Here is a 13545-nt window from a genome sequence, read left to right as displayed (position 1 = left end):
GGCCTGGGCTTACCTAACTGCTTGTTGGCTCAGCCCCTGCACCAGAGGGCCTGAGCTCCTTCACTGTTTGTTTGCTCAGCCCTGCCTGATGGCCTGAGCCCTGAACTAACTATTTGTGTGCTGAGCCCCTGCACCATAGGGCCTGGGCTCCGAAACTGCTGTACTGTTGCTCAGCCCCTGCACCAGAGGGCCTGAGCTCTGGACTACCCGTTTGTTGGCTCAGCCCCTGCACCAGAGGGCCTGAGCCCGTGCCCCTCCTGCCCAGGAGGGTTAAGCCCCGGCGCGAACCTTCTACACTTGCATAGCCCACAATATAAATCCCCAAGCAACCTGACCAGAATGTTCTAATGGTTAGGGCTGTAGCCTGTTCAATTCCCTGCTCCGCAACAGACTTCCTTGTGTGACCTTGGACAAGTCACTTAGCCTCTCTGTTCCTCTTCTGTACAATGGGGATAATAGCCCTGCCCTCCCTCACAGGTGTGTCGTGAGGATAAATGCATTAAAGATTGTGAGGTGTGATGGGGGCCAGACAAATACTTTAGATAGAGAGACCCCCACCACTAATGCCTGAGAGGTTATGCCTGGAGAATGGTGAATAGCCATCATCTGCTTAAAAATGATAAATGATGACTTTCTAAACCCAAAAAGCATTATGACCAACTCACGGTAGCTCTATATTTGATCTCATTCTGATGGATGAAGATGAATCGATCACTGAACTAAATCTGATGGTCACCTCCGTGTAAGTGATCATGTTCTAATTTCTCTTACTATATGCAAAGAGAATATAGTTCCAACCAGTAACATATATACTTGAGGCTTTTAAAAGTCTGGGTTCCAAAAGCCAAAAACAACCGAGGAAAATTGAGCAGGAGAAAATATTTAAACAAACATAAAAATGTGACTGATAACTGGGAATGGATTAAGTATATTTTATTTGATATCACACACACAATTCCACAGGCACGAAAGAAGGCTTCTTTGATTAAAATACCCTCCTGGCTAAGAGGGAAGATGCAAGCAGCAATAACCAAACAATATACACTAAATGGAAAGATCAGGAAGCATATAGGAATGAGTGCAAGTCAGCAGTTACTAAATGCAGATAATCAATATGGAAAGCTAAGGGTATTAATGAAAACAATTATATGACCAGTAGTGTTAAGGAAAAGTTCTTTAAATGCATCAGGAACATCTTTATCACTGATTGGAATAAAAAAGTAAAATAATTGCTTATAAAATTTGTAAATGACACAAAAATTGATGGAGCGGTCAATAACGATAGTTATATAGACTGAGCTGAATTATTTGAACAGGCATTTTAACGCAGCCAAATGCAAGGTCAGACCTCTAGGAACAAAGAATGTCAGTCACACTTCTAAGATGGCTGAATGAATCTTTAAAACAGTGACTCAGAGAAAGACTTGGGGATCATGGCAGATAACCCATTGACCGTGAGCTACAGAATTGCATGTTTGTCCTTGTAGCTCCCAGGGTGACAGAGAGCCCTGTGGCACCTTATGGACTAAGCTTTCATGTCAGATGCATGCATCTGACGAAGTGGGTATTCACCCACGAAAGCTTATGCTCCAATACGTCTGTTAGTCTATAAGGTGCCACCGGACTCTTGGTCGCTTTTTACAGATCCAGACTAACACAGCTACCTCTCTGACACAAGGGCAAACATGATTCTTGGGTATAAACAGGGGAATATGAAGTAGGAGTTGGGAGGTGGTATTACCTCTGGATATGGTATTAGTGAAATCGTTGCTGGAATACTGGGTCCAGACTTCAAAAAAAGATGGACAAATTGGAAACGGTCAAAAACATGCGAGAGACTTAAACAAGCTCAGTCTGTTTAGTTTATCCAAGGTTAAGCAGTGACTTGATCCCAGTCTACAAGTAGCTACACAGGGTAGAAATTTACAGTAGTAGATAGCTCTTTAATCTAGCAGAAAAAGATATAGTGACATCCAATGATTTGATGCTAAAACTAGGCAGATTCAGATTAGAAACAAGGCACACATGTTTAACAGTGAGGGTAACTAACCATTGGAACAATGTATGGAGGGACAGGGTGGATTCTCTATTACTTGCAATCTTTAAATCAAGATTGGATATCTTTCTAAGGCACACTATAGCTTAACCAGAACTTATGGGCTTGATGCTGAAATTACTGCATGAGATTCTCTGGCCTGTGTTAGGCAGGATGTCAGACTAAATGATCATGATGGTCCCTTCTGGTCATAAAAATAAGGAAATAAATAAATATGAATCTGTGCTTACGTCTTCCTTATTTTTAACCTTCTGGTAAATGGAAAAAGCTTATGGTGACATTGGAAATATTTTGTAAAATGTCCAGAACAATTATTCTCAATTTGAAGTCAATGAATAATGCAGAAAATTCCAAAGCGGTATCAGCTATAAATGGTTGTCTTCCTAAAGGGTCTGAGTGAGCTATAATGGGGAAACATTTCAGGGAATGTTACATGAGGGTGACCAAAAAGGTAATTTTAAAAACTTGAGGAAAAATACACGTGAGGACTAACATTTATTAAATGGTAAACACCACAGAGAAGCAGGTGACCTGTAACAGTGTATGCAGTGTGAGCTTCAGAGGGGAGGTTTAATTCTTTCCTGCATTGTCCTTGGTATTATTTTTTCTGAGAAAATAAAATTGAATAGTGTCGAGAAGTAGCAGTGGGACCCGAGATCACACATCATTCAGCGTGCAGAGGTAGCGGTAGCTACTATAAGGATTTATGTGAAGTAGCAGATCTTACAATGTATTCTTTTGGTAATATTTGGGAATAGTTGTAAGCAATATAAATGGGTTGAAGTCTGCACTAATTCTTCAATCCACCCTTATTAAAATATATTGCAACATTCTATAGTAATGGATCAAAACACTACCGGTGGGATCTTTCAAAAGCATTCGTCTTTGACTTCTATGGGAGCGGAATTAAGCCAACAATTTTGAAAATCTCACCCTTAGTTAGATAGATAGAAATCCTGTGTGTATAATGCCTACTATACACACAGGATCTTTGTTTTTTAAATTAAAATGGGGAGGAAAAAGGCTTTATTGATAACAGTTGAGTCCAAGCAAAAACTCAGATCTGAAATACATCACTGAGGATTGAGGGCTCATTGTGCTAGGATAACCTCTGGATAACATCAACCCAACAGGGCCTTGGGTTAATTCCAGAACGCGCGAGGATGCTCTGGATTTGAGCCTGATGGGGTGCTTATAGCTTCCCCCCTTTCACCACTGCCAAGGCAGGCTGCCTTTTGGATTTCCTGCTTTGAAGTGAAAGTTCCAAATGAAGTTGCAACAAAATGAACAAAAGATTCTAATTTCTGTCTCCGTGTAACCAGTCACAAGCAGAGAAATACGTTAACAAGGCCAGTACCATGGGCAGAGCAGGGAGTGGGAATGAGGAGTGTGTTAACCAGTGCGTATATGTTATACACGCTGCATGCCACGTTAAAGTGTTACACATTATATATTATATTAGCAAAAAGCTTTATAATTAAAGGGTATTATGCTTACTCATTATGTTCCCTCAGCCCTTCAGGGACCCAGTCCTTTCTCCCTGGGCTGCCAAGAGGGAACTGCCCCCTTTGCCCTGCAGCTCTCTTTATATATGGGCCTGCTCGGCCCTGATTGGCTGCTCCTTGCAGCCCCTCTCTGATTGGCTGTCTGCTGCGCGGCCTCCCCAGGGCTGCTATTAACCCTTTCTCCACCAGTATGGGGCAGATGCCCCATCACAGGTGCCTAAGCCAGTTTAGGATCCAGACTCTTGTATCTGCCCCTGTATCCCATTCTGGACCTTCTTCTGCCTATCAAGACCCTCACCAGCAGCCACACAAAACTGATGTCTGCCTCGTTGATTATATGGATTCCAACTGTATACTCTATAAATTGTTGTAACCCACCTCCAAACTATACCAGGTGCCTGGGAGGTGTCAGCAAGGCCTGTACAGCTCTGGGATCCACTTTTCCCGCTAAGAAGTTGGAGAGAGTCCCTGAAATAGAAGGAGATTGGAAGGTGGCTTATGGGGGAGAATGGAGAATGGAGGGATGCAAGGAGTCCCTGGCGTGTCCCATGCACTCGGCTGCCAGAAGCAATAAAATGTGTGACCCCCTACTACCATTTAGCAAAGAAAGGCAAGGTCCTTGTCATAATGGGATTAGACCATCTCTGTCAAATGAATTGTATGGGCTAGCTTTTCAGCTGGTCTAAATGAAGTTAGCTCCAATTCAGTCAATGGAGCTACCCCAAAAGAGGATCTGGCCCATAGGTTTTTAAAAGGAAGTTGACTGTCATTGACTTATATACTGATCAGGCTTGTTTATTGTAATGATGCTTTTGATATCAAACGTTAAATCATACAGGGTTTTAATTAAGTGCAAGATGTTGCCCTTGACAGTGTATCTGTCTCACATGGGTTTCTGGACACAGTGTTAGCTATATAAATCCAATGGATTTTTCCGATGGACAAAGGGGAGGATCAGAAATCTTTCACATGAATTTCCAGAATTCGGGTGGAGGCAGTTCACATTCATGCCAATTAGAAACAGAAAGAGCCTCTTTACTGAACATACAAGGAACCCCTGGAGGACATTGCGAGATACGGTGCCAAGCTAACCGGTTTTTAGAAAATAATTGTTAAAAAATGCTGGACAAGTTCTGACCTGATGACCTGTGAGTCCTGTCAACATCTGGGAGCTGCGGAGTGGGCTGTGGTGGCATTTCACCTGTTCATACCCAGGTTGAATTAATCCCAGTGTTTGGAAGCAAGTGGGAACGGCGAGGTCTAAATTCAAACCCTGTAGGAACGGATCCAACCCAGCCTTGCATTTATTTCCAGAAAAGACAATTAAAAGGAAACCTGCTCAGACATTTTCAAAAATAGACCCAATAGGAAGTTATTAGAGCCACAGTGAAATGTGTCACGCTAATGAATTAATAATTATGTTTACCCTTTTCTTTGGGAATCTTTTGCCCGTCTCGCCATTTCTGACTGTCGCTCAGCATCTTTGAAAAAGAATATTTCAAAGCAGTTCTCTGCTTCTGCAGAGCCGGTGACTGAGCTCCTTCCTGACAGTTATTCACTTCCTGTAATATTTCACAGCACTGGAGCTCCCAGATGAAAGGAGAGTTCGCACGGTGTGCCCATCCTGAAGCCTAATTAAAACCTGAATAAAATGGGAGGGATGGCACCTAGTGAGGAGAGATGTTTCTTGAGGGAACTCAGTAAGGGGAGCATCTTTCTTGGCAAAACACTGAAACCTCCACATAAAAGCAGAAGAACAATGCCCAGGGCAGGGAATAAAAACCCTGAGCCGGGCAGGGGGGGAAATAAGCCTTTCAAATGCGGAAGAGCTATGAGCCAACTCTTTATTTTTGTATAAACTGACTGAACACCAGCATCACTGGAATTTCAGGAGTGGCTGCCATCTTGCACCACTGAAAACAACCTTCTCCTTCCCCTAAGTGCCCCCTCATCAGCGCAAAGAGAAGATGGGTGACAATAGCCACCTAATTTGTGAACTCCCCATCCTGGAGCAATTGGCAAAATGAAGAGCCTGAGGATAAGGATTCTACTTCCCATATATGAGCGTGATTTTATATATTTTAGACACCGGGGTTGAGATTCACCCCTGTGCAGAGGAGACAACACGAGCCCCAGGCGTCATTGAAGGGGTTTAAGGGTGTAAGTGGGACTTCAGTGGTGCGTAGAACTAGTGCAAACCCTCTGCCCAGGAGTGAATTTCATCCAAGGTGCCTCTTGTGAGACCGCTATGCACAGCGAAAGAAAAGGACACAAAATCAGGTCACTCAGCTACATGCAGCAATGCAATGGTCCAGTACCTCCCTTTTCGTTTATATCTTCCAACTGATGTAAGACCGAGGGGCAACCCCTGAGCTGTCCTAGTTCCATTGACTTCAAATATATACCTTGCCATTGTCGTCAATGGAGCTTTGACAATTTACACCACTCGATGATTTGGCCCCGGTATGTTAATCATTGCAACAGAAAGGCTGTCCTTCAAAATGATAGTGACAGTAACGAACTGAGAGAGGTAGCAAGGTGAGTGTGTTTATTTGTACAACATCTTGCAGTCCTTGCTCAGGAAAGAAAGCCACAGACTTAAAGCAATTGAGTAGAGACATGGGGGAGGGAAGGACATCAAGCAACACTTTTTCGTTGTTGTCCAGAGATAGTGTGTGTGTTGTTCACTTAATGAAAAGTTATATACTGTAGCTGTTTTAGAAGGAAAACACAAATTTCTTATTTTCTTAAACACGTGTTTCGTTGGAGAGAATGGGTATTTTGTACAATCCTTTAATAGGATCGTCATATCATCAAGCTGTAACACATCTGGTCACTATAGTCAACACACACATGTAAAGCTAGGAAATTAAAATGGAAATACTTTTCTTGTGCTGTCTTTTTATAATTTCATTATTTTTGCAATAGAGCTGTTCTGTATAAGGCCCTGAGCCTCAAATGAAGCTGTCACTGAGCTGAATAATATGTGTGCATGGCATTCTGTCTATAGAATCATGTTACCATCTGCTAGTTAACACACCCTTGTTTCTCAAAAGGCAAGGTGTATACTTCTAGATCCAATATGTTGGCCCCAAACCTGCCCTCTCTGACAACTGTGTAACTACATTAAATTCAGGCATTTAGAATAATACCAGGGACACATTGGCACAGCAGTAAGAAACCCATCCTGCTCCCACTGAAGTCAACTGATCAAGTGTATTTGGTGACTAGGGGTCACCAAATGAAATTAATAGGCAGCAGGTTTAAAATAAACATAAGGAAGTATTTCTCCACACATAAGCGCCGACTCCTTGGGTGCTCCGGGGCTGGAGCACCCACAGAAAAAAATTGGTGGGTGCTCCAGCTCACCTCCGCCTCCTCTGCGAGCGCGCCGCCACGTCCTGCTTCTCCCCCCTCCCTCCCAGCGCTTGCGCCGTGAAACAGCTGATTCGCAGGGCAGGGAGGGTGGGGGGAGGAGGGAGGACGTGGCACATTGGGGGGAGAGGTGGGGCCGGGGCAGGGATTTGGGGAAGGGACCCAATAGGGGCAGGGCAGGGGCGGAGTTAGGGCGGGGAGTTTGGGGATGGAGTTGGAATGGGAGCGGGGATGGGGTGGAGTCAGGGTGGGGCCATGGGCGGGGAAAGGGGCGGGTGGTGCGGGCACCCACTGGCACCGGAGAAAGTTGGCGCCTATGTCTCCACACAACATACAGTCAACCTGTGGAACTCTTTGCCAGAGGATGTTGTGAAGGCCAAGACTATAACAGGGTTAAAAAAAGAGCTAGATAAGTTCCTGGAGGATAGGTCCATCAATGGCTATTAGCCAGGATGGGCAGGAATGGTGTCCCTAGCCTCTGTTTGCCAGAAGCTGGGAATGGGTGACAGGGGATGGATCGCTTGGTAATTACCTGTTCTGTTCATTCCCTCTGGGGCACCTGGAACTGGCCACTGTCAGTAGACAGGATACTGGGCTAGATGGACCTTTGGTCTGACCCAGTATGGCCGTTCTTATGTTCTTACATTAATTCCCCTTGGGTCCAATGCTCTTTTCCCATTTACAGCGGTATAAATCAGGAGTAATGCCACTGAGCTATCCTAGTGTGAAACTGGTACGGGGCTTTAAGAAGGAGCAGGCACAGGCCCTAATATGAAGGTAGAATTTGTGCCAATACATTGACTGGGATAGCTTTTTAAAAACACCTGTGATTATAATGGAGTTATTGAGCATTATACACACCTTACACAGCTCTGTTACTCACAGCATCAAGTAGGAGGAGAGCTCTGCCTCTGTGGCATGATTGTACCACTTCCATGGTGTGCCACAGGGGACAGGATAGAGTAGGGGATGTTCGGCCACATGCCTCGGGGGCCTCCTCTCAAACCACACAGGATTTCAGCAGGGAAGGCAAGGCCAGATTTACAAGCACTGGGCACCCAGCAGCTCCCCTAGGATGTTTGGGGACAGATTTTGGAACTGCTCAGTGCCAAATATGTGCCAAATATGCACCCAACATGCTGGGCTCTTTCGAAAGTCTGGCTCCAGCTGCGGGTGCTGACTCAGCACTTCCAGGAAACCATGGCCTTAATGATTGCTCTGCCAGCGCTGAATACCCACTTTCCCGCTCTGTGGTGTGGAAATCCCCACAACCCGGAACATTCTAGGAGAGCAGCCAGGAAGGAGCCTCGGCAATGGCTCCATTGGAGCCGTGATCTCCTGGAAGCCAAGCAAGGCTGGGAGGGTCTCCAGTGGTAGAGGAAAGCACAGGAACAAAGGGCCCTGGGCTCCAAAAGGCTCCTGAGAGCTACAGGTGTAGGGGGCAGAACCCTTCCTATTTCACCTCAGGGGATGGGCCCAGCCATGCTGACTTCATCCCCATTGCCCCAAGGGAGCAATCTGTTATAAACTCCCTGGATGAAACCATGACCCCATTGAAGTCAATGGCAAAACTCCTCTTGACTTCAGTGGGGCCAGGATTTCACCCCATGAATGCAAGTGTAACTCCTATAGGGGGCAATATGGTCCATCAACTTATAGCGATTTCTCTCCCTCTTCTCCAACCACCCCAACAACCCTCATGAGAATTAGCCTTCTCTGACCTCCCAAGTGGATTATAATGACCATAAGATTTAAAATAATAACAATGATAAATCGCCATGGATGGGAATGCCGCCTCTGAATAAAATTATATTTTTAGTCCAGTTACAAAAGATTTTCCACATACAATATCCAGAGGCTCTTCTACAAAATTCTTGAAAGCACGGAATAGCCACAGGAGGTGAGCAGACAGCAAGGTGTCCTTGTTATAAAGGATAATTTGATGGGTAAAGTTACTAGAGCTAATGTTACTAAGTTTCCACAAAGAGCTGGTCAGAACATTTTCATTGACGTGCTGTTTCCTCAAAGCCAACACTATTTTGCAGAGATGCATCGATTTTGACAAGGTTGATGAGAGGACTGTTTCCAAATTCCACTTCTAACGAGAGAGAGAGAGAGAGAGAGACCTGAATAAAAAACCTGACCTTTTTGATTCAAAAGTGGATGTTTTGACCCAATTCTGTTTCATGAAAACCTTCACAAGATTTTGTTTTCATTCCAGCGTGGAACAAAAACAAATTTTGAAGCCTCAAAAGTTGCCACGAAATGGAATGATTGTCCTCCGGTCAGCTGTAATTGTTACAGAGATCTCAGTTATGGGAGAGCACTGAAGTTAATTCTGAATTTTAAGTAGACCCCCTTTGAGAACTTGACCATTTTAAGTCAAAATTAAGCCGGATCAATATTTCATTGCTGGGATCTAACAGAACAACAACGCTTCGCTCTCCAAAGTACTTATGGTGTCGTGCAAATCCCAGTACTAGGGATTTTGTTTGCAAATGAAATAAATAAAAGATAAATTCATTATTTTCATTTGGTGCCACAATAATTGATAGTAGTTGCTGTGGACTTATACAATGGCTTAGATTAATGGCCTTGCTTATTCTAATGATGATGGCATTTTCTGTGGAGATTAATTAGCATTAATGTTGCAAATATTATTAGAACTGAAACATGTACCATAAACCAAAATAATTTGACAGAACTATGTTCTTATTAAAAAACCTTGAAAATAATGAGACTCTAATTGTCCTTTGTTTGTTAGAGTTGGCTATTCTGCACATTCCTTTTATCTGTGCAACACGTATTGTTTCACTGTTTTATACCAATTTGCTTCTCTTATTTTCCCACATTTTCATGTTCTTATACACAGACAATGAGTGACGATTATTACCCTCTCTACTTTGCATTCAATTTACATCACAAACACATTAACACATCTTAACTCATCTATCTAGAGCGGAAATTTGATAATGGTCCCTTGGAAACCCTACCGGCTATGTCAAACACAAACAATTTCAAACACTGCAAAACCAAATGAGATGAAATGTCACGTCTCAAAAAATAAATGATCTTTGCTGGCAAAGGGCAACAGATTTTACAAACCCATAACTCAATTTTAGCTCCTCTTGTTTTAATCTGCAGCTTATCGGTTCTCCCCTTATTCAAAAAGTGACTCCAAAACACCTCCACAACCATAAATGTCTCTCACATCAGCTGCAGGAAGGAACATTTTTAATTTTTTGGACACAGAACACAGCATTCATGGTTCATAAACTCAAACACTTTTACAACAACCCAAGGGCCATCATAACCTCATAGCAAGTGAGAGGTCATTCTCCAGCCTCCGCCATACCGGCGCATCCATATTCTATTCCACATGGAATCCAGTTAGCCTGTTTGTGAGTGCTTATTACTGTGTGAAATGCTCTCCAGAATTCTATAACAATTACAATAATAGAATATCCATCTTGCTTTGCAAAGACCCGGGGTTGCTTGCCAAAGCTCATCTGCCTTCAGAAGTCATCAAAGGAAAAGTTGCAGCTCTTCCTCTCTTCTAGCAAAGTTATTAGAGTTAATACAGAGATGTAATAGCCCCACATAACAAACATATTCTTTAAAATGTAATCCTGATTTAAAATCTTTAGGTTTGGACATCTTTTACAGTTGCCAGTTAAGTCTATTATTCATTCCAGCACAGATATTCTCATTTAAAGCGGGATCTCTGATCATAGAATCATAGAAGATTAGGGTTGGAAGAGACCTCAGGAGGTCATCTAGTCCAACCCCCTGCTCAAAGCAGGACCAACATCAGCTAAATCATCCCAGCCAGGGCTTTGTCAAGCCAGGCCTTAAAAACCTCTAAGGATGGAGATTCCACCACCTCCTTAGGTAACCCATTCCAGTGCTTCACTGCCCTCCTAGTGAAATAGTGTTTCCTAATATCCAATCTAGACCTTCCCCCACTGCAACTTGAGACCATTGCTTCTTGTTCTGTCATCTGCCACCACTGAGAACAGCCCAGCTCCATCCTCTTTGGAACCCCCCTTCAGGTAGTTGAAGGCTGCTATCAAATCCCCCTTCACTCTTCTCTTCTGCAGACTAAATAACCCCAGTTCCCTCAGCCTCTCCTCGTAAGTCATGTGCCCGAGCCCCCTAATCATTTTGGTTGCCCTCCACTGGACTCTCTTCAATTTGTCCACATCCCTTCTGTAGTTGGGGAACCAAACTGGATGCAATACTCCAGGTGTGGCCGCAACAGTGCCAAATAGAGGGGAATAACCAGTACTTATACTAGTACTTGGTGCCACAATTATGAGACCTGATTCTGTAGTGTTAATCATGAGCACATTAGTCATCTATTCTGGGGGGCAAACTCCTGGCAGAAAGGTAGGTCAGAATAAGGGTAAAAAGAGCAGACTGTAGCTCTTAAAAGGCAGGCTATTTGATTGGCAGTGTATTAGATTACAACTCCGTTTAACAATACTATCAGCTCAGTTAAGATAAGCGTATATATGGTCCCAGGACAAGGAACCAATTACTGATCAAGGCCCTGCAATCTGGAAAATCAACCGGATTCCACATGGCTGCAGGGTTCTGCACTAACAGAAAGGGGCCTAAAGATCACATTCAATCCCCTTTGACATAGGGTGACCAGATGTCCCGATTTTATAGGGACAGTCCCGATTTTGGGTTTTTTTTCTTATATAGGCTCCTATTACCTCCCACCCCCTGTCCCGATTTTTCACACTTGCTGTCTGGTCACCCTACTTTGACATGTATTCCTATTTAGATACTTTGAGTAAGACTGTGCTGTCCCGCTAACTTGTCCCTGACCCCAATACACTCCTCCCATCTCCAGCCCTGCTCCTGGCCTACGCCAGGGCTTTTGCGGGGGTCCTTGGAAAGCAGCCTTACAGCAGTCCTCTACAGTGCCTGCACCAGGGGAGTCCTGTTCTGGATGGAACTGGTGTTTATAGAGCCCCTTTATGTTGCTCCAGGGTGAAATTCTGGCCCCATAAAGTCACTAGGAATTTTGCCATGGACTTCAATCCCTGGACCCTTTTACCCAGACGGGGGTGAAAAATCTCACTCTTTGTTTCAAAGTTTTCAGTAGGTGTTGCTCTGCCTGGTTAGTTGGGGGCATTTAGTACACACCTCTGGGCTTGACTCAGTTTCTCATGTTTGCATTACAGCAAGCTTCCCTGAATACACATTCTTACTGTACAGAACCTCAGAAACACAGTGCTCATGTTACTAAACAATTGACAGGGGCTGGATTCACGGAAAGCCAGTGCAAATTATACTGCCTGGTGCCAGTATGGCTGCCTGCAATAACTCAAGGGGGATGGGGGGATGGAGGGATGAGAAAGGAATTGGGGTGAAACAAAGAGAAATCCTTAAGATTTTCCACTGTGGAGGGCTGCATTAAGTGCACCATTCAAACCCCACTGTCAATTAAAGGGACTTCCCTGGACTTCAAGAGGTTCTGAATCAGGACCCAGTGGAGATTCCTTGGCGAGGCACCATCCCCTTTGTGGCTTGCGCTGACCTCTACAGGTCTGCCAGCACAGAGGAGTTTGCGGCATTATTAGCTCACCCCAGCTGATGTTCTGGTCAGAGGCAGATTAAGATGTATTGGGGCCCTGGTCACAAAGAACATTCCCCTCCCCCCTCATTCCCCCTCACCATGGGGCCCTGCCCCCTGCTCCTCTCCTTCCCCCCCAAGACCCTGCCCCCTTAGGGCTGGATTAACTCTCCTGTGGGCCCAGGGCTATTAGATTTTGTGGGGCCCCTGTATACAAGTCTTTTTCCTAATTTAAAACAAAACAATCACAATTATGGCATCGAGGCTATTAATCCTATACTAAACTTGCCTTTTAATTAACATAAAGCCGTTCTGTGGTTACATTTCAGTCTCAAAACATGTAGAATATAGTTAATTCAAAATAGCCGACTTCTTACCTTAGAACAGCTGTTATATTAGTTGCTTTCTGGGAGGGAGTTTGGGTGCAGGGGCTCCAGGCTGGGGCAGAGTGTTGGGGTGCAGGAGAAGGTGAGGGGTGTGGGCTCTGGGAGGGAGTTTGGGTGCAGGGGCTCCAGGCTGGGGCAGGGTGTTGGGGTGCAGGAGAGGGTGAGGGGTGTGGGCTCTGGGAGGGAGTTTGGTGCAGGAGGGGGCTCCAGGCTGGGGCAGAGTGTTGGGGTGCAGGAGCGGGTGAGGGGTGTGGGCTCTGGGAGGGAGTTTGGGTGCAGGAGGGGGCTCCAGGCTGGGGCAGAGTGTTAGGGTGTGAGAGGGGGTGCGAGGCGCAAGCTCCGGCAGGGAGGCGTTTACCACAGGTGGTTCCCGGCCGGCGGCACAGCAGGGCTCAGGCAGGCTGCCTGCCTACATGCCATAGCCCCACGTCGCTCCCAAAAGCGGCCGGTTGCTGGCACGTCTCTGCACGCCCCGTAGGGGAGGGGGACAGCATGTCCTCGTGCGCTGCCCAGGCCTGCAAACACCATCCCCACAAGCGTTAATGGGAACTATGGGGACGGTACTGGGGGTGGGGGCAGCGCGCGGAGCTGCCTCCCCTTCCCCCCGCCAGGGGCTGCAGAGATGTGCCAGCAGCC

This window comes from Emys orbicularis, chromosome 9, assembly GCF_028017835.1.
Source record: "Emys orbicularis isolate rEmyOrb1 chromosome 9, rEmyOrb1.hap1, whole genome shotgun sequence".
Taxonomy (NCBI): domain Eukaryota; kingdom Metazoa; phylum Chordata; order Testudines; family Emydidae; genus Emys; species Emys orbicularis.
Note: the sequence above shows the minus strand (reverse complement) of the source record.